This window comes from Lissotriton vulgaris, chromosome 5 (assembly GCF_964263255.1).
Source record: "Lissotriton vulgaris chromosome 5, aLisVul1.2, whole genome shotgun sequence".
NCBI classification, from domain to species: domain Eukaryota; kingdom Metazoa; phylum Chordata; class Amphibia; order Caudata; family Salamandridae; genus Lissotriton; species Lissotriton vulgaris.
Window position 1 is genome coordinate 1,887,875,156 of NC_141693.1, and position 18,817 is coordinate 1,887,893,972.

Consider the following 18,817-nt stretch of genomic DNA (forward strand, 5'->3'; position numbering starts at 1 on the left):
TTCAATGGTGTAGGCTTGCTTCCCATTTCAAGCATCGGTGATGCTGTTGCAGTTCCTTCGCTACAGGTACTGTTCTGCTTTAACATTTCGTGACTCCTACGCGCTACCATTTTATTGGTTGCTGCATGATTACACATCATTTTCCTGCTTTGCTCTGCCAACCACATTTTAGATGCTTATCGAAACAGCAGTACAACATGAAACGTGACGACTCATTTTATCCTTGTTTATTCAAGTGGAACGTGCAATGTAAAGAGCCAAGCTCGACTGTTTCTAGGACTGTGGCTATTTCCATATGCTAAATTTATGGTGCATGTTTTACTTCTTTCTAGCCATTTTCTTGGCATTCATATGTATTTGCTTGTACTTGTTATTTGGTAGAGTTCATTTACTCTTGGTTTTACATGCATGCAGTTTGTTCACTTAGAACCTTTCATATGAAAACTCTTTATTGTTAAACTTCCTTAGATATATTTATGCATATTTAAACATTGTTTTTAATATGACATTTTCTCCAGAGGAAGTCATGGCAAGATCACGTGCAAAGTTTGTCCAAAGGGTTTATTTTACTTATTTACTTGTCTAAGGGTTCTGTTATTTTATGCACAGTACACTTGCCCACTAAATGCAGACTTTCACATGAGGTAGTTGTCTCTTGTTTTATTACCCTTCACAGGATGTGTCTCATGGGCTCAACGCCTACAGTGCACAATTTTTTACCTCAAAAGTACATGAGGTATGTTGCGTGGATTGTTGTCCCGCTTCTACGATGCACAACTCTTTACCTCTCCGTGAGGTGTGTCTTTTGGGCTTTCTCCCATTCTGTATATGCATTACACATGACCTCCATTCGAGGTGTCTTTCATGGGTCCTAATCCCGTCGCTCAGTGCAAACTTTTTTTTTCTTCTCCACGAGGTGCGTTCTCATGCATGGTGCACTTTTCACATGTGCACAACTCTACTCTGTCTTCCTCCTGGAAGGTATGCAAGGGTTTTTGTCATTTTCGCATCATTACCATTATTATATGGGTTCCTACCCATATCTGTTTTTTTGACATAGCTCACCTCTCTGTATTATTATACAGATTCCTACCCATATCGGTTTGGTGACTTCGCTCAATTTTTTGTTTTCAAGATGTCAATTCTGCAAGGACTATGGTTGTATAAGTGTCTTAGTCCCATCTGTTACTGCTGTAATCCTTTATCTTTTTAGGGTTTTGCTGTTAGGCTATTGTGCTCCTAAACTTCACATAGGTATGTTATTGTTATATTGAATATTATGTTTTCACTGTTGTCTTAACATTATATTTTTCATTTTGTATTGATGATGGTGTTTGACTTGGGTGAGGATTATTTTTTAAACTTTTCCTCACTCTCCTTGTTTTCTTACTTAATTTCTGTTCTTTTGGTGATGTTTTCTCCTGGTGTCTCGAGTGGATTCTGAGCTTTCCTCTGCTTTTCTGTCGTGTTTTCTTGCTCTATTGGTTTTTAATTTTTCAGCCCTCTTATATTCCTGTTCTGGCCAGTGGTTATGTTTTGGGGTGGTTATTCGTGTTTCTTTTTCTCCTTTTCTCTGATAATGTTATTTCGTTATTTTTCATTTGTGTACAGAAGGGAGGATGGTTCTTATATCTTGGTTTGCCTCTCTTCTTTACTCCTTTCATCCTTTTCAGTTGCTCTCTTCTTTCATTGGTTTGTGGTTCTTATTTCCTTTCTGTTTCTCCCCTTAATCTTTCTTCTTCTCTCATTGTTGTCCTTTTGTATATTTGGGAGAAAGGGGGATATGTTATATCCTGAGTTCAATGCTATTCATGCCCTTTCTGTAAATTCTTACTGTGATGACATGTTATAGAATGTTGTGAGTCAAATAGTCATAGTTGACTGGGCTGAGCTGCCTGCTGGCTGCTCCTGGTGGGTCTATTGTACCACCTTGAATAAAGCTACCTGAAACTCATCACTTGTACGTGACATCCACCTTCCAGAAGGTGCTTAGCCTTCTTAGCGTCTTCCTGCACGGACCTGCCAATAGGATCCTCTTACCTGCAATTCATGTCAGTGAGTTCCGGTTTTGAATTCTTCGTTTCCTTCTGGATATTCCTGGGAATCCTCTTATCAGCAGCACCTGTAAGAAAACAAAAAAGAAGAAAGAAACATTTTTGTTGTGCCCATCGCAAGAAAGGAAAAACTAAGAAAAAGAAAGCTATTAGCAGAATTTTTGGACACTTTTTCACTTATAATGAGAAAGATCCTTCAGGACTTAAAAAGCATAAAAGATATGGAACATTCTAGTAAATAAGAACGTGTCTATTGTATTAGACTTTAAAAAACTGAATCATGTGCAATTGAATGGTATTTTGGGATCGTTTTTTGTTCTTTTTTCGAATTCTTGTTTTGATACTTTAAAAGCAGAACACCCCAGTGCAAGACTGAAACAAGTAAGCAGTTCCCTGAAAAGACAGCATTATAAAACAGTTGTGTACTGTAAATGTGTTATAATATTAAGAGGACTGTTTGTTTCTTCAAAGAGGGACGTTACTAAAACCACATCCTCCACAGTCGGCAGGTCTGCAATCAACCTCCAATTCCTACAAAGAAATACTGAGACGTTAACCTCACAAGCTTCAAATCGCAGGTAGGGAATCTTGAAGGGATACTAGTGGAAGTTAATATAAAACTACCTTATCCCCATCAATGTGACGTTCCTCTTGTTGCCTCGCAGGTCGACAACAAGCACCCTCCAACGTCCAGTATCAGGCCCTACTCCCTGATTCCTATTGCGTAACTTAAGTGGGTAACAAATCACAGGTTATAGCATAGGAAACTGGGAAGTTGGCCCATTACGTCTCTGCAAAACTTCAACTACGCAGTAACAAGGTAAGAGTGCTTAGTTGCTTGACAGGTAATGTGGGAATAGATTGATTAAACACTTACAATGAAGAAGAATTGTTGCATATGCAGAAGTATAACTAGAAACGCAAGATTGTTTCATGAGAAGTTAACTGAACTTGCATCTGAGATGGGCATAGACATAGGGAGAGATCAAAAGTAATACAAATGCCCTATTGAGTGGATTTTTCAGAGAAAGATTTAGAAAATATGAATGTGTCTGGAAGGAAGTTACTAGTGAAAGAGTTTCTGAATATTTTACAGAAATGGGGAGACACTGACAAAAGGAGAGTAAGATGGTTGAAGAAAAAAGAGGAAGCTCAGGCAAAGGATGCGTCTACTGCATATTTATTGAAAGAGGCAGGGAAAGTAGAAAGATTGTGTCCCATGAGAGAGGTACCTGGTGGAGAATATGTTCATGTTCCATTGAGTCGACAAGATATTTTGTCATTTACAAATGATTTTCCAAAATTGAGAGAAAAGCCAATTGAATGGCACAAACAAGTTGAAAGATTTATGAAGTTTTTGAAGGTTCTGTTGAAAGATTTAGATGGTTTGTTTGACATAGTAGTGCCTGCAGACTTATGGACAAATGTAAAATCACAGTTGATTGGCTTAACGATGAATATCCAAGAGATCCAAAAACAGGAGCACCATCAGATGATGTAATGAAGAAATATCACCAAGAGATCACTCTTGAAAGGGAAAATTCCTCTAAAAGAAACAGATTGGGTAAAGATAGATAGAACAACACAAGAGGCAAATGAATATGTTCATGCTTATTATGAACCATTGTTACAGGTGTTTAAGCAGTATAGTGGGTTTGAAAATATTGGAGACAAGGATATGGAACATTTTTTGTACCGATTTGTTTATGGGTTAAAACCTGAGATTAGTCAGATGATTCAGCAACATATGCTTTGTTGGCAAAGCAAACCCATTGACGACATTTTGAAATACGCCAAATATTGTGGAGTTGACATTGAGGCTAGACATAAAAAGTTAAAAGAGGTAAGGATGTGGGCACAAGTGAAATTGGCTGAACAGAAGGAATCAAGTTGAATGGTCAAATGGAAAGTCAGGTAAAGGAACAGAATCAGAGTGATAATGTGGCAAGTGGTGGTAAACAGAAAGGACGAATTAATAGAGAGGATACAAAGAAAAACTTTCCTTGTCATGGATGTGGAAATCTTGGACATTAGAAAAACGAGTGTATAAATATTCTGAATAATAATGGCCCAACTCAAAATTTAAATCCACAGACTAAGAATGAGGTGTGTGTGAATCAACCGCAGCAGGTAGTTAATCAGAAGTGGCAGTTGAGACCTGCCCCTATGCCAAATTTTGTGAATCAGACACAGTACAGTGCGGACGCCAGATTACAGGGAAGTGGTAAGAAAAATTCTGTGGTTTCACATTATTTTTTGCAGAACAATAACGAAGAAAATAATTTATTTCAATGACGGTGCCTGAGGGGGGAGGAGGAGGAATGCACACTTGACGCATCCTTGCCGGTAGATCAGTCAGGTCCATTTATTGATGGGAAATTGGAAGGCAATGATACCACTTTTCTTTTGGATACTGGTGCTACCTGTTCTACTGTGAGAACAGCAGACATCCCAAACATACCCCTCTCGGGAGAATCGATCCAAGTAGTTGGAGTTTCCAACCAGCAGACTAGAACCCCACTCACAAAACCTATTGAGGTGCGAATTGGAACATTCAAAGATATGTATCAATTCGTAGTTTGTGATTCTAGTCCAGTGAGTTTATTAGGTAGAGAGCTTCTCAGAAAAATTAATTGCACTATTTACTGCACACCGGATGGTGTTGCTATCCACTCCCAAGATGAAGACATGATATACAAAATAATGTTAGCTAAACAAGGCACAGAAGTTGATGAGATGTATTCTCTAATGACAAAGAATGGCTTGCCAAAAGAATTCAAAGCAACAGTGAATTCAGAAGTGTGGGACTTTACTGGAAAAGAAATAGGTCTAATGGCAGATGTAGATAGACCCAGTGAAAGTAACCGTAAAAGAAGGTGCAGTTTACCCTAACACCTGACAATACAAAATGAGTCCAGAAGTAAAAGCAGGAGTGGCTACTGAAATTGACCAAATGGTTGAACAAGGCATTTAAAAAGAAATAATGAGCAGTCCTTGCAATACGCCTATAATAGGACTTAAAAAGCCTAGCGGGAAATACCAGATAGTACAGGATCTAAGAAAGATTAATAAGATTGTAGTACCATGTTGCCCTGTAGTACCAAATCCAGCAGTAATTTTATATCAGATACCCTGGAACGCTGAATGGCTTACTGTAAATGATTTATGCCATGCCTTTATCTCAATTCCTTTACACCCTGACAGCCAGTATCTCTTTCTTTTACATTTGAGGATCATATTTATGTATGGAATCGAGTCCTACAAGGGTATACAGAAAGTCCTTAAATGTTCAATCAGATTTGGAAAAAGTGTCTGGAGAAGCTAGTTATGCCCTGAAATTCTGTCCTAGTACAGTATATTGCTGATTTGCTGATAGGTTCAATATGTAGAGATGACTGTATTGCTGATCCAATTGCATTACTAAATCATTTGGCTGATGGGGTACACAAAGTATCTCCAGAAAAATTGCAATTTTACCGAACAGGAGTAAAATATTTAGGTCACCAAATAGAAAGAGGCTTGAGAAAGGTGACCATTGAGAGAATAAGAATAATCAAGCAGATTAAATTGCCCCAAACCCAGAGAGAGATTAGAATGTTTCTGGGAGTTGTAGGATACTGCAGACAATGGATTGTGGGTTTTTCCTTACTGGCTAAGCCATTACTTCAGATGACATGAAAAAGAGTAAAAAATCCAATAGTTTGGGACGATGAAAGTGTAGAAGCATTTGTAAAATTATGAAATTGTTTATGTGAGGCTCCAGCCTTAGGTATGCCTGATTACACGAAAGTATTTGCACTATTCTGTTGTGCGAAAGAAGGTTGTGCACTCTCAGTCTTAACACAAATACATGAGTAAGTTAATGTCCAGTAGCATATTTTTCTGCTACTTTGGATCCTGTGGCTTCAGCATTACCTGGCTGCTTAAAAGCAGTAGCTGATACTTGTATGAACATAGCGCAAAGTCAGTCAATAGTGATAGGACACCCAGATCAGGTGTATGTTTCACATTCAGTTGAGATTCTATTAACAAGAACTAGAAAACAGCAGCTTACCACTAGTAGGATGACTTAATATGAAATAATCATTCTGGGAGCAGAAAATGTGAGTGTAAATCGGTGTACCATGGTAAACCCAGCTAAACTATCGCCAGATTCAAGATGTGAAGAAGTAAGAGATGAGGTAGAACATGATTGCTTACATGTGACTGAGATGTGTACTAAGCCCCGCCCTGACATATAGGAAGAGCTTCTGAAGAAGCCTGACCATGAACTATTTGTTGATGGCTCCTGTCTTAGGCTTGAGGAAGGTGGATTGAGTGCAGCTGAAGCTGTATGCAAATTAATTGGAGTTGTTGAAGCATACTGTTTATCTGGAGTCAAGTCTGCACAAGTAGCCGAATTGATAGCTTTAACAAAATCATGCAAAATTGGGAAAAATTGGAAATTGACCATATTTACTGATAGCCAGTATGGCTACAGGGTTGTGCTTTGACTTCGGCCAGCTTTAATGCAGAGGGGATTTATGATTTCATCATGATCCCCTATAAGGACTGGGAAATTTGTAAAAGAACTATCGGACGCAATACAATTACCAAAAGAACTATCAGTGGTCAAGTATGCTGCTCACCAGTCAGGAAATGACTATGTGACAGCTAGTAATAAATATGCTGACCAGGTTGCTCAATATTGTGCTAAGAACAGCATGTCAATAAACAGAAAAATGGAAACAAGTAGAATCAGCTGCCAGCTTAGGTCATTTTCAGTTATGGAAACATGGGAAGAGGTGAGAAAGTTGCAGGACGAAGTGGAACAAGTGAAAAGGATGTAAAAAGAGGGCAGAAGATGAAATGTGGGTATACCATAATGGCAGACCGGTCATGCCAGATTGTTTGCTCTCACAAATGGTGAGAATGTACCATGGAGATACACATGTAGGCAGGGATGCAATGATACAACTATTCAGACAATATTGGTACAATCCAAGGTTTAGGGTAGTCACAGAGAGCCTTTGCCAGAGATGCTTAATTTGTCAGCAAATAAATCCAGGCAGAAAAACAGTGGTCAGTTGAGGAAGAATTGGAAAACCAGAAGGATCTTTCATAAGGTTACAGCTAGACTTCATACCATTGCCACCATGTAGGGGAATGAGATACGTCCTTGTGATAGTGTGTTTGTTCTTAAAGTGGGTGGAATGACACCCTACCAGGAGAAATGACAGCATGATAGTTGCCAATTTATTGTTGAGGGAACTAATTCCACGTTTCAGTTTTCCAGTAACTTTGGAATTATTTTAATAATGAAATAATTTGAATAATCTGTGAAGCATTCAACATTGAACAGAAACTGCACTGTGCATACCGCCCAGAGGCTTCTGGAGTGGTAGAACAATTGAATGGCACAACCAAAACAAGACTGGCCAAGGTGTGTGCATCCACCTCAATAAGTTGGCCAGATGCATTGCCTCTTGTACTGATGGGGCTCATAAGTATTCCTGGCAGAAACACAGGTCTGAGTCCCCATGAGTTTATCATGGGAAGAGCAATGAGACAAGCATGTATACCAGGACATAAATTGCTGAATATATCTGATGATCAAGTATTGGATTATTGCAAAAGATTGGCAGACCTAGTGCGTTCTGTCTCTCACCAGGTTGGAGAATACGCTGTGACCAGGCAGCCGGATCAAGCACATGATTTGAATCCAGGAGATTGGGAGGTAGTAAAGAATCACACCGAGAGTCATGCCTAGCACCAAGGTGGAATAAACCAAGGCAAGTCATATTTGTCACCACCACAGCAATGAAGTGTGCAGGATTACCAAAGTGGATTCATGCCAGTCATACCAAAAGGGTGCCAGTCTCTGATAGAGAAGGACCACAACTAACTCAAACAGTTGGGGCTGCTGAAGGTTGTGCGGTCAAACAATCTATAGCACAAGATTCAAGGGAGAGTGATAGAGAACAACCAAGCACAAGTCAGGAGGACTGGATACCAGTGGTTAACATACCAAAAGTGTTCATCAAAACAAGGCGCAGAACCCGATTAGAAGAGCAGGGGATTAGAGAGAACTAGTTAGGTATAGAAGAACACGCTCCGGAAAAAGAAAACCAAGAAAATAGCGACCCCGAGCAGGACCAGATAGAGACAGAAGAACAAACTCAGGTACACCAATCAGTCGAAGAACCTGAGCAGGGTCAATCAGGCATAGAAGAACACGTTCAGGTGGCAGAAGATTAAATTGTAATAAGACCTGAACAGGACCAGTTAGGTAATGAAGAACAAGTTCGGAAGGAAGAAAAGCAGATTAAGAAAGTACCCGAACAGGAACAGTTAGAAGAAGGAGAACGAGTGCTGGCAGAAAAGGCCACACAGACAATTCCTGAATAAAGAAAGGTAGAGAGAAACTCAGAAATCGAAGAAACTCAGGTTGTGCCACAACATAACGAGAATAAAAGAGCTTGTGAAAGAGACGAAGAAGGCGAAAGTGCAGTACTATTTAAACGGGTCAGAAAAGGTTATAATTGGCTTGGGGGAGTCCAAAGGTTGAAATATTGTGTGAGAAAAACAAATGAAGACAGAACAAGTAAATGAGGTTACTAGCCAAACTCAGAATGAGCAGTCAGTTACTAGAAACCTTCGAAGAAGTCCAAGATTAAAGGTCGTGAATAGCAAATTCAAATGACCTGAATGGACTTATGTGATTCTTGAAAAAGGTGAGAATCTAAATTTAAATGAAGAATCTGATGAAGAAATACATGCTGAACAGATTGACAAAAAGGAAGTAAGGCCTCCTTGAAGTAATTTGTAACTTAAGAAAGAAGAGAAATCTTCTTGAGAACAGAGTTGCAGAAAGACCAAAACAAAGTTGTATAAAGAAATCTTGTAGAGCTTGCATATGTAGTATATTAGTGATTTTAGTATGGCTATTCTTAACAATAGCGGTTCCTTATCTTATGATAACGGATAAGAGGAATGACACAAATACTAATGAAAAGATAGCTAATCAGAAAGGAGATAGAGTAGAATTAGAAGCATCCAATGAGACAGATTTACATCACACCATAACAGATAATGACACTTCATTAAATGTATTTACAAAGTTATTGTTTCAGTATGTAGACACAATGGAGATTAGTGATTGCTGTGTCAGTAGCTGAGGGAGTTATGTACCACCATTTACCTTTAACATATGGTATTTCATGTGGCATATTGTCAAGTTTATTTTATGGAACAGGAAAACTGCTATATTATTATTCTAATTCAGATGTAATATATACAGAAATTCCTATTCGAAAGAATATAAATCCAGTACGCAGTAGTTTAGATGCACAGTTTATGGGTGAATTTTTCTTAACTATGAAATCATTAGCTATAGAAAAGGCACATTAAAACAATCTAACATGCTCATTACGTGAAGAAGAGAAAGTGTTTTTAAATTTAGCTGAAGAAAGGAGACAGGATTTCCAAAGAAAAGCTGCTGAACAGAAACACCATATTCCGCCACGGGCTGAGAAAGAGGGAACTTATACAGCTGGCAAGGCTCATGTTGCAATGTCCCTAGACTTTGTGAAGATAGGGAAAACATGTCTCCATAGATTAAAGACAGATTATAATAATGTATTTATTGGTTACAGTGAATGTGAACATAACTTCCTAATTTTCCGAGGTTGGGGACTAAAGGGGGAATAGATGTAAATGTAAATGTATTGCGATTTATATAGCGCACGTATCACCCGAAGGCATCAAGGCGCTTGCCTTGGGAACCCGTCCTGGTATTCCCCTGTGAGATAACCCCAGCAGGGTATCCACAAGGTGAAAGCCAGGCATCCCGCCGCGAGGGCCGTTATGGAGATTAAGCAAGCTATTGCCCAGAGTCGCAGAGTGTGAACCCGTGAGTCGAGAAGGCACCGGAATGAGAATTATCGAGTCCGTGGAATTTTTGAGCCCAAGACCCGCCGAGGCGGGGAATTGAACCCTGGTCCAGGACCGATCTCAGCTTCCGGGTCTGCCGCCTCTAACCCCTGAGCCACACTTCCCCACTATCCAGTATTTCCGGGAGTTTACTATGTGTGTGGGAATAAAGCTTATTATAAGCTGGCTCCATGGTGGTACGGGAGCTGCTATTTCAGAATAGTATTTCCAAAAATATATAATGTAAAGAGAATCACTGGAAGCAATGAAAACACTAATGAACTAACACGAAGAAAGAGAGATAGTTTTTCATAAATAATAGGTGATTTAGTGCATTGATACCTTCAGTGGGAGTAGTTATAAATTCACACAGAATCTGCAAGTTGTCAACAGTGGTTGATCGTCTGTCGACTGATACTACTGGAGGTTTCTTGATGATTAATACAGAAATGTTTGCAATTAGATCTATGGTTTTGCAGATCGACTTGCACTTGATATGTTATTGGCAAAAGAGGGCGGAGTCTGTAAAATTTTGAAAGTGCAACATTGTTGCACTTATATACCTGATAAAAGTACAGAAATTAAAGGATATATTAAGAATATTACAAAAATGCATTATGAATTAAAACCACTGGAGGTTGACAGTGTATGGGAAAGACTAACAAAAGGCATTTCTAAAGTAGGGATTTGGTTTACTGATATAGGGAATAGTTTCCTTGGGCAAGTTGCATTTCCTTTAGTAGGTATAGAAATAATAGTTTTGTCGATAATAATATGGTGTAAGTGTTGCACTAATAAATTGAGAAGGAGGAGAAATTAGATAAATGGAAAGGGAACCAAAAGGAAGTATGGAGAAATACAATTGGAGAAAAAGAAGGAAAAGCTATATGACAGGATGAGGGAAATAAAGATAAAAGCAAAAATGAAGAAGAAAAAGATAGTGAAAAATGCTAAAGTTGGCATCTGATTAGGGATGGGTAATTTTGTGATGGCCATAAATTGCCATCAGAGAGGGTATTGATGGAGCAAAGACTCGTAGAAAAGAGACATGCTCGGATGCAATCCTCTTGCGTAACTTTCAGTAGTTAAGGTTAAGGTTGAGCCACCATTACCATTATTATAGTCTGACCATGACCTACTAAAATTTGTTATCCCAGTCTACACCATCAAAACCGACCACAGGAAAGAACTAATCTGGCAAAGATAATAGAGTAAAGTTACTGTACCTCTTTTTACAATCCACTTCAGCCCCACCCAATTTATCCAAAATGACAACATTGATCAGGTAGCAATTTCCTTTGAGAAAACAATAACCAATGCGCTAGACAACATTGCCCCTCTCACAAGGGTAAAAATTAAATCCCGAGCCGCTCCCTGGTCTACGGAGCAACTAAAGTCAGCAAAGCTCTCCTGTAGGACAGCGGAAATGGAGAAAAACTAAAGATCTAATAGATCATGAAACATATAAATGTATCCACCACAATTATATGGATAACTTCAGACAAACAAAAAAACAATTTCCCCTAAATCGGATTGAAAAGGTAGCAAACTCCAATAAGGAGCTTTATCAAATCTTAAAAGAATTCACAACACCACCTGTTCAGACACAAGCCTCTATTTCACAAGACTGGATTGATTCCCTCTCTAAATTTTTTGACGACAAAATCGCAGTAATCCATAACTTCTATCCCCCACAAGACATCATTATTGTCTTAGGAAATCCTCCCATGACAGCTTCAGACCCCCCCACCCCACATTCTGGACAAATGTATCCAGTGTAATTCAGAAGAAGGGACCAAAGTTATGCTGAAAATAAAATCTGGCTCACCTACAGACCCCTTGCTACTGGGATTTCTTTCAATTATAGCCCCTGCGTTGTTAGATAGCCTTACCGACCCATTTAATAAGTCATTGTCACAATCTGAAGTCCCTAAGATATGGAAAAGCCCCAGAGTTAGGCCAATACTAAAACAATATACAGCAGATCCTAAACTTCTTTCTAATTACCATCCAATATCACTGCTCCCCTATTTTGGGAAGATGCTTGAGTCACTGGTGAATCAATAGCTCGTTGTCCATCTTGAGAGCCAGGGATTGCTAGACCTCTCACAATCAGGTTTCAGGGCAGCCCATAGTACCAAAATAGCTCTGCTGGTGGTAACTGATAACATCAGATTGGCATTGGACAGAGGGCGGTCATCTATTCTTGTCCTGTTAGATCTATCAGCAGCATATGACACCATCTCACACAGCATTCTGGAATGTCGGCTCTGGGAAATTGGTGTCAGGGGGAAGGCCCTACAGTGGGTCAGGAGTTATTTAACTGACCGAGCTACGACAGTACAGGTGGGAAACATCATCTTGTGTAGCAGACCAGTCAGAATGGGAGTGCCACAGGGCTCAATTTTGAGCCTGACACTCTTTAACCTAAACGTGACCCCACTGGCCAAGGTGATCAGATCTTATGGTTTTGATGCTTTGTTGTATGCCGAAGACACTCTGATCTTGATCACTCTTGGCCCAGATCCAATTAAAACAAAGTCACGCTTCAAAGACTGCATGTCCCACATTGACAAGTGGCTGAGCACAAATCACCTGTAATTAAATGGAGGCAAAACTGAGATCAAGCTCCATGGCAAGGCTCTTGAGCATTGGTCACACAATTGGTGGCCCTCAAATCTCGGCCCCTGCCCAACTCCAACACAGGTGGTCCGGAACCTAGGTTTCCAAATGGACAATAAATTATCATGGAAAAACCAGATTAATAAGATAATTAGCTCCTGCTTTGGCATCATGCGTAATCAACGCAAATTCTTTAAATGGATTCCGATGGAGGCGAGAAAACCCCTAGTCCAGGGACTGATTATCAACCGCATGGACTATGGAAATGCCCTGTTGGCCCCTTCTTTCGGGGCTGCAGGTTCTGCAGAACACCGCAGCCAGGTTAGTACTCAATCTTCCACCAAGATCCCGTCGGCACCCAAACTGAAACTCTTACATTGGCTGCCTGTCAGAAAACAAATACGTTTTAAGATTCTATGCTTAACGCACACAAATATGTATGGAAAAGGCCCAGGCTTTTGGGCCAAAAAGTTAAGTTGGTACCAACTCGGTAGAACTCTGAGATCTAGTAACCAATCACTTCTCGCACCTCCCAGAATTCGTACTACCAGTATCGGAGGGAGATCTTTCTCCTTCCTTGCTCCAGCCTTTTTGGAACAAACTTCCCCCACATCTACGCATCATCAATGACCATAACTGCTTCCGCAGGAGGTTAAAGACATGGCTGTTTGACATCTAATTGCATCAAACCAAGCTGATCTTTAGAGTTGTCCGCTAGCGCCATGAGACTTGCGAGTGATATGTGTGCTAAATAAATATCTCATGATTTCCAAAGAATATGAACTCTAACACCAAGCTGGCCAGTTTTCCAAGTCTGATATTACCCAAGACCTTTTGATGTAAAAAAAAATATATTACAATATACTTACGCAAAGCAGCTTTCAGCCAGCTTTCTCGATCCATTTGGCTGTTGGTGTGTCATTCAGATTTTGCTTCCATCTGCTACAGCATACAGCATGAGGCAGCGGGACAGCCCATTTTAGCCACTGGATAACTTCACCTTGAGTTACTGCATTTTGCTCTTTTACAAAGAACACTTCCACAAACAAACTAGTTTCTTTCTGAGGCAATGTGTTTTTTAAATGGTTTACTTTGATGTTGCCTTTGTGTTTAGAGTCTGATGTGATAAGCCAAATTCCATGCTTTATAAGTACCTGTCTCCTGCCAATGTTGTTGTAAACTCATTTTGGAGTGTCCTTTGTTTACTTTTTGACTGCTGGTATTTCACAGCACAACAGACTGTGTCTATTTGAAACTGTTCTGTATTAAGCTATCGAAAGCTTCAATATTGTACATGTGAATGCATAAGTGAATAATACTTAGGAATACATTTACTCTGGACTAAATTTCACCAACTTTATTGTGTTTAATTTGCAGCACTTGTAAATATTATTCTTTATTGCCTGCTTTCGTCACTCCTTTCTTTCTTTCCTTCTTTCCTTCTTTCTTCCCCAAAGGCCCAGCCAATGGCACAACAATTGGCTTTTTTATGTCTGTGTTAGACAAGACATTTTGATTTTACTAAAATTATGTGTATGACATAGTTGCTTATAGGGATTTACCGACACACCTTATCCATTTGTCTGACGTTATGTCATTCACAACCCACATAAACATGCATCAAGGGGCAACGTGTCATCCCATATAAGCCGTTCGCCTATTGCTATGAGTTACGGCATCTTCTGTCAATGTTTTTTTCTAGAATCCCAAACTCCTGGCAGTTTTACAAACAATGAGGTTTAGCAAATGCATTGACCATAAAAAAGAATTGCCAGAAGGCTGGCGGATGATGCCAGACCTACTGCCTTTGCCGAAGCTTTTTTAAATGTTTGGTGGATATCAATCCATGGCACCCACAATCCTTTCTTTGTTGAGGGCTATGGTGAGAACCCCAAGGTCCCCGTCGCCCCAACGAACTCCCCGACCTTTACCATAGCGGGTGCTGGGGGGAGCAGACATCATTTCTTTAGTCACTATGGGCGGGAGCAGCATTCTTTACTGCTCCCGCCCAGAGCAAAATTCAGTTTTCTGCCCAGGAGAGTGTGGGTAGGTGTCCCTGGCGATGGGGTCCAAGGGACCACTGCAGCCCTATTGGACCCTGGGGGATTCCTACGCCTTTGCCATGTACTGCTTATTACTTCACATATGAAATCACTCCTAAAATGTTCTATGATATATCATTGATAACATCACTGATTACATTTGGAATGACATCAATGACAACACTGAGCATGTTGAGGGGGAAAGTTATAGTTAATTCAGTAAACTATAACCTGTGAATATCAGTGTCTTTTTTAGTTTAAAATTGTACGTTTTAACTGAAATTCTCACCTAACTGTAGCATCACTTTATCGTTTATTTTTCAGTGGATATATATATATATATATATATATATATATATATATATATATATATATATATATATATATATATATATATATATATATATATATATATATATATATTACCTACTGGCGTCTCGCCAGTAGGTATATATAGTTAGGATTTTTTGTCTATGGAACTTTTGAAAATTCTATGTCTAATAACTTTGGCGTTTGTGGACGGAATCGGCTGAAATTTTCAGGAAAATGGCACATTTTGTTTCTGAGCAGCTCTTGAAAATTTGGGGGGGTTTCGTCAAGGGGGGGCCGAGAAAAAAGGGGGGTCCCAAAACGCGTTTTCCCCATGTTAATTTCCATAGGGCGGTTGGCCTCACTTTTAGCCCGAACGGCTGAATGGATTTGCACGAAACTTGGCAAAATTGTAGGGACTGTTAGCCCGATGTGCCTTTGCTAGGTCTCAATATATGTGCTTCAGTGGATTTTGAGAAATTAACGTTTAAATCAAGATATATATCTGTAACAGCGCTCCGGGCAGCGATCCGGTCCGCTTACTTTTCGCGTTTCGGAACTTTGCGAGCAGAAAGCTGATTGGCTCTCCGGTGTCTGTCAACATTCTAAACAGTCCGGAGCGGCCGCCATCTTGTCTCTCGGTAGGATCGAGAGAGAAGAAGAGGTGAAAAACGAAGGGGGAATTTAATGAAAGGGGGCAAGGTATCCCCCTCTTGACCCCCTAGGAATGTTGTTGGGGTTATTAAAGGGTCCCGTGGGGAAAAGAAAAAAAAAATGATTTTTCACGGTAGAAGCGCTTCACGGGCCGCGAACTGGGCCGCAAACTGGTAGCGAAACGGGAATTCGCCATTTTGTGCTTCGTTAATTAAATTACTAGGTATAAGGGGGTGCGGGAGACGTATCCTAATCCCCTATGTTTCCTGAGGGTGGCTGAGGAGGCTGATATATGTTGATACATCTCTTCCAGCGGCTGTGCGTGAGCTTTTTTTTTTTTTGCTGCGTGACAGTCCGGAGCGGCCGCCATCTTGTCTCTCGGTAGGATCGAGAGAGAAGAAGAGGTGAAAAACGAAGGGGGAATTTAATGAAAGGGGGCAAGGTATCACCCTCTTGACCCCCTAGGAATGTTGTTGGGGTTATTAAAGGGACAAAATTGCCCCTCTCACAAGGGTAAAAATTAAATCCCGAGCCGCTCCCTGGTCTACGGAGCAACTAAAGTCAGCAAAGCTCTCCTGTAGGACAGCGGAAATGGAGAAAAACTAAAGATCTAATAGATCATGAAACATATAAATGTATCCACCACAATTATATGGATAACTTCAGACAAACAAAAAAACAATTTCCCCTAAATCGGATTGAAAAGGTAGCAAACTCCAATAAGGAGCTTTATCAAATCTTAAAAGAATTCACAACACCACCTGTTCAGACACAAGCCTCTATTTCACAAGACTGGATTGATTCCCTCTCTAAATTTTTTGACGACAAAATCGCAGTAATCCATAACTTCTATCCCCCACAAGACATCATTATTGTCTTAGGAAATCCTCCCATGACAGCTTCAGACCCCCCCACCCCACATTCTGGACAAATGTATCCAGTGTAATTCAGAAGAAGGGACCAAAGTTATGCTGAAAATAAAATCTGGCTCACCTACAGACCCCTTGCTACTGGGATTTCTTTCAATTATAGCCCCTGCGTTGTTAGATAGCCTTACCGACCCATTTAATAAGTCATTGTCACAATCTGAAGTCCCTAAGATATGGAAAAGCCCCAGAGTTAGGCCAATACTAAAACAATATACAGCAGATCCTAAACTTCTTTCTAATTACCATCCAATATCACTGCTCCCCTATTTTGGGAAGATGCTTGAGTCACTGGTGAATCAATAGCTCGTTGTCCATCTTGAGAGCCAGGGATTGCTAGACCTCTCACAATCAGGTTTCAGGGCAGCCCATAGTACCAAAATAGCTCTGCTGGTGGTAACTGATAACATCAGATTGGCATTGGACAGAGGGCGGTCATCTATTCTTGTCCTGTTAGATCTATCAGCAGCATATGACACCATCTCACACAGCATTCTGGAATGTCGGCTCTGGGAAATTGGTGTCAGCTGGAAGGCCCTACAGTGGGTCAGGAGTTATTTAACTGACCGAGCTACGACAGTACAGGTGGGAAACATCATCTTGTGTAGCAGACCAGTCAGAATGGGAGTGCCACAGGGCTCAATTTTGAGCCTGACACTCTTTAACCTAAACGTGACCCCACTGGCCAAGGTGATCAGATCTTATGGTTTTGATGCTTTGTTGTATGCCGAAGACACTCTGATCTTGATCACTCTTGGCCCAGATCCAATTAAAACAAAGTCACGCTTCAAAGACTGCATGTCCCACATTGACAAGTGGCTGAGCACAAATCACCTGTAATTAAATGGAGGCAAAACTGAGATCAAGCTCCATGGCAAGGCTCTTGAGCATTGGTCACACAATTGGTGGCCCTCAAATCTCGGCCCCTGCCCAACTCCAACACAGGTGGTCCGGAACCTAGGTTTCCAAATGGACAATAAATTATCATGGAAAAATCAGATTAATAAGATAATTAGCTCCTGCTTTGGCATCATGCGTAATCAACGCAAATTCTTTAAATGGATTCCGATGGAGGCGAGAAAACCCCTAGTCCAGGGACTGATTATCAACCGCATGGACTATGGAAATGCCCTGTTGGCCCCTTCTTTCGGGGCTGCAGGTTCTGCAGAACACCGCAGCCAGGTTAGTACTCAATCTTCCACCAAGATCCCGTCGGCACCCAAACTGAAACTCTTACATTGGCTGCCTGTCAGAAAACAAATACGTTTTAAGATTCTATGCTTAACGCACACAAATATGTATGGAAAAGGCCCAGGCTTTTGGGCCAAAAAGTTAAGTTGGTACCAACTCGGTAGAACTCTGAGATCTAGTAACCAATCACTTCTCGCACCTCCCAGAATTCGTACTACCAGTATCGGAGGGAGATCTTTCTCCTTCCTTGCTCCAGCCTTTTTGGAACAAACTTCCCCCACATCTACGCATCATCAATGACCATAACTGCTTCCGCAGGAGGTTAAAGACATGGCTGTTTGACATCTGATTGCATCAAACCAAGCTGATCTTTAGAGTTGTCCGCTAGCGCCATGAGACTTGCGAGTGATATGTGTGCTAAATAAATATCTCATGATTTCCAAAGAATATGAACTCTAACACCAAGCTGGCCAGTTTTCCAAGTCTGATATTACCCAAGACCTTTTGATGTAAAAAAAAATATATTACAATATACTTACGCAAAGCAGCTTTCAGCCAGCTTTCTCGATCCATTTGGCTGTTGGTGTGTCATTCAGATTTTGCTTCCATCTGCTACAGCATACAGCATGAGGCAGCGGGACAGCCCATTTTAGCCACTGGATAACTTCACCTTGAGTTACTGCATTTTGCTCTTTTACAAAGAACACTTCCACAAACAAACTAGTTTCTTTCTGAGGCAATGTGTTTTTTAAATGGTTTACTTTGATGTTGCCTTTGTGTTTAGAGTCTGATGTGATAAGCCAAATTCCATGCTTTATAAGTACCTGTCTCCTGCCAATGTTGTTGTAAACTCATTTTGGAGTGTCCTTTGTTTACTTTTTGACTGCTGGTATTTCACAGCACAACAGACTGTGTCTATTTGAAACTGTTCTGTATTAAGCTATCGAAAGCTTCAATATTGTACATGTGAATGCATAAGTGAATAATACTTAGGAATACATTTACTCTGGACTAAATTTCACCAACTTTATTGTGTTTAATTTGCAGCACTTGTAAATATTATTCTTTATTGCCTGCTTTCGTCACTCCTTTCTTTCTTTCCTTCTTT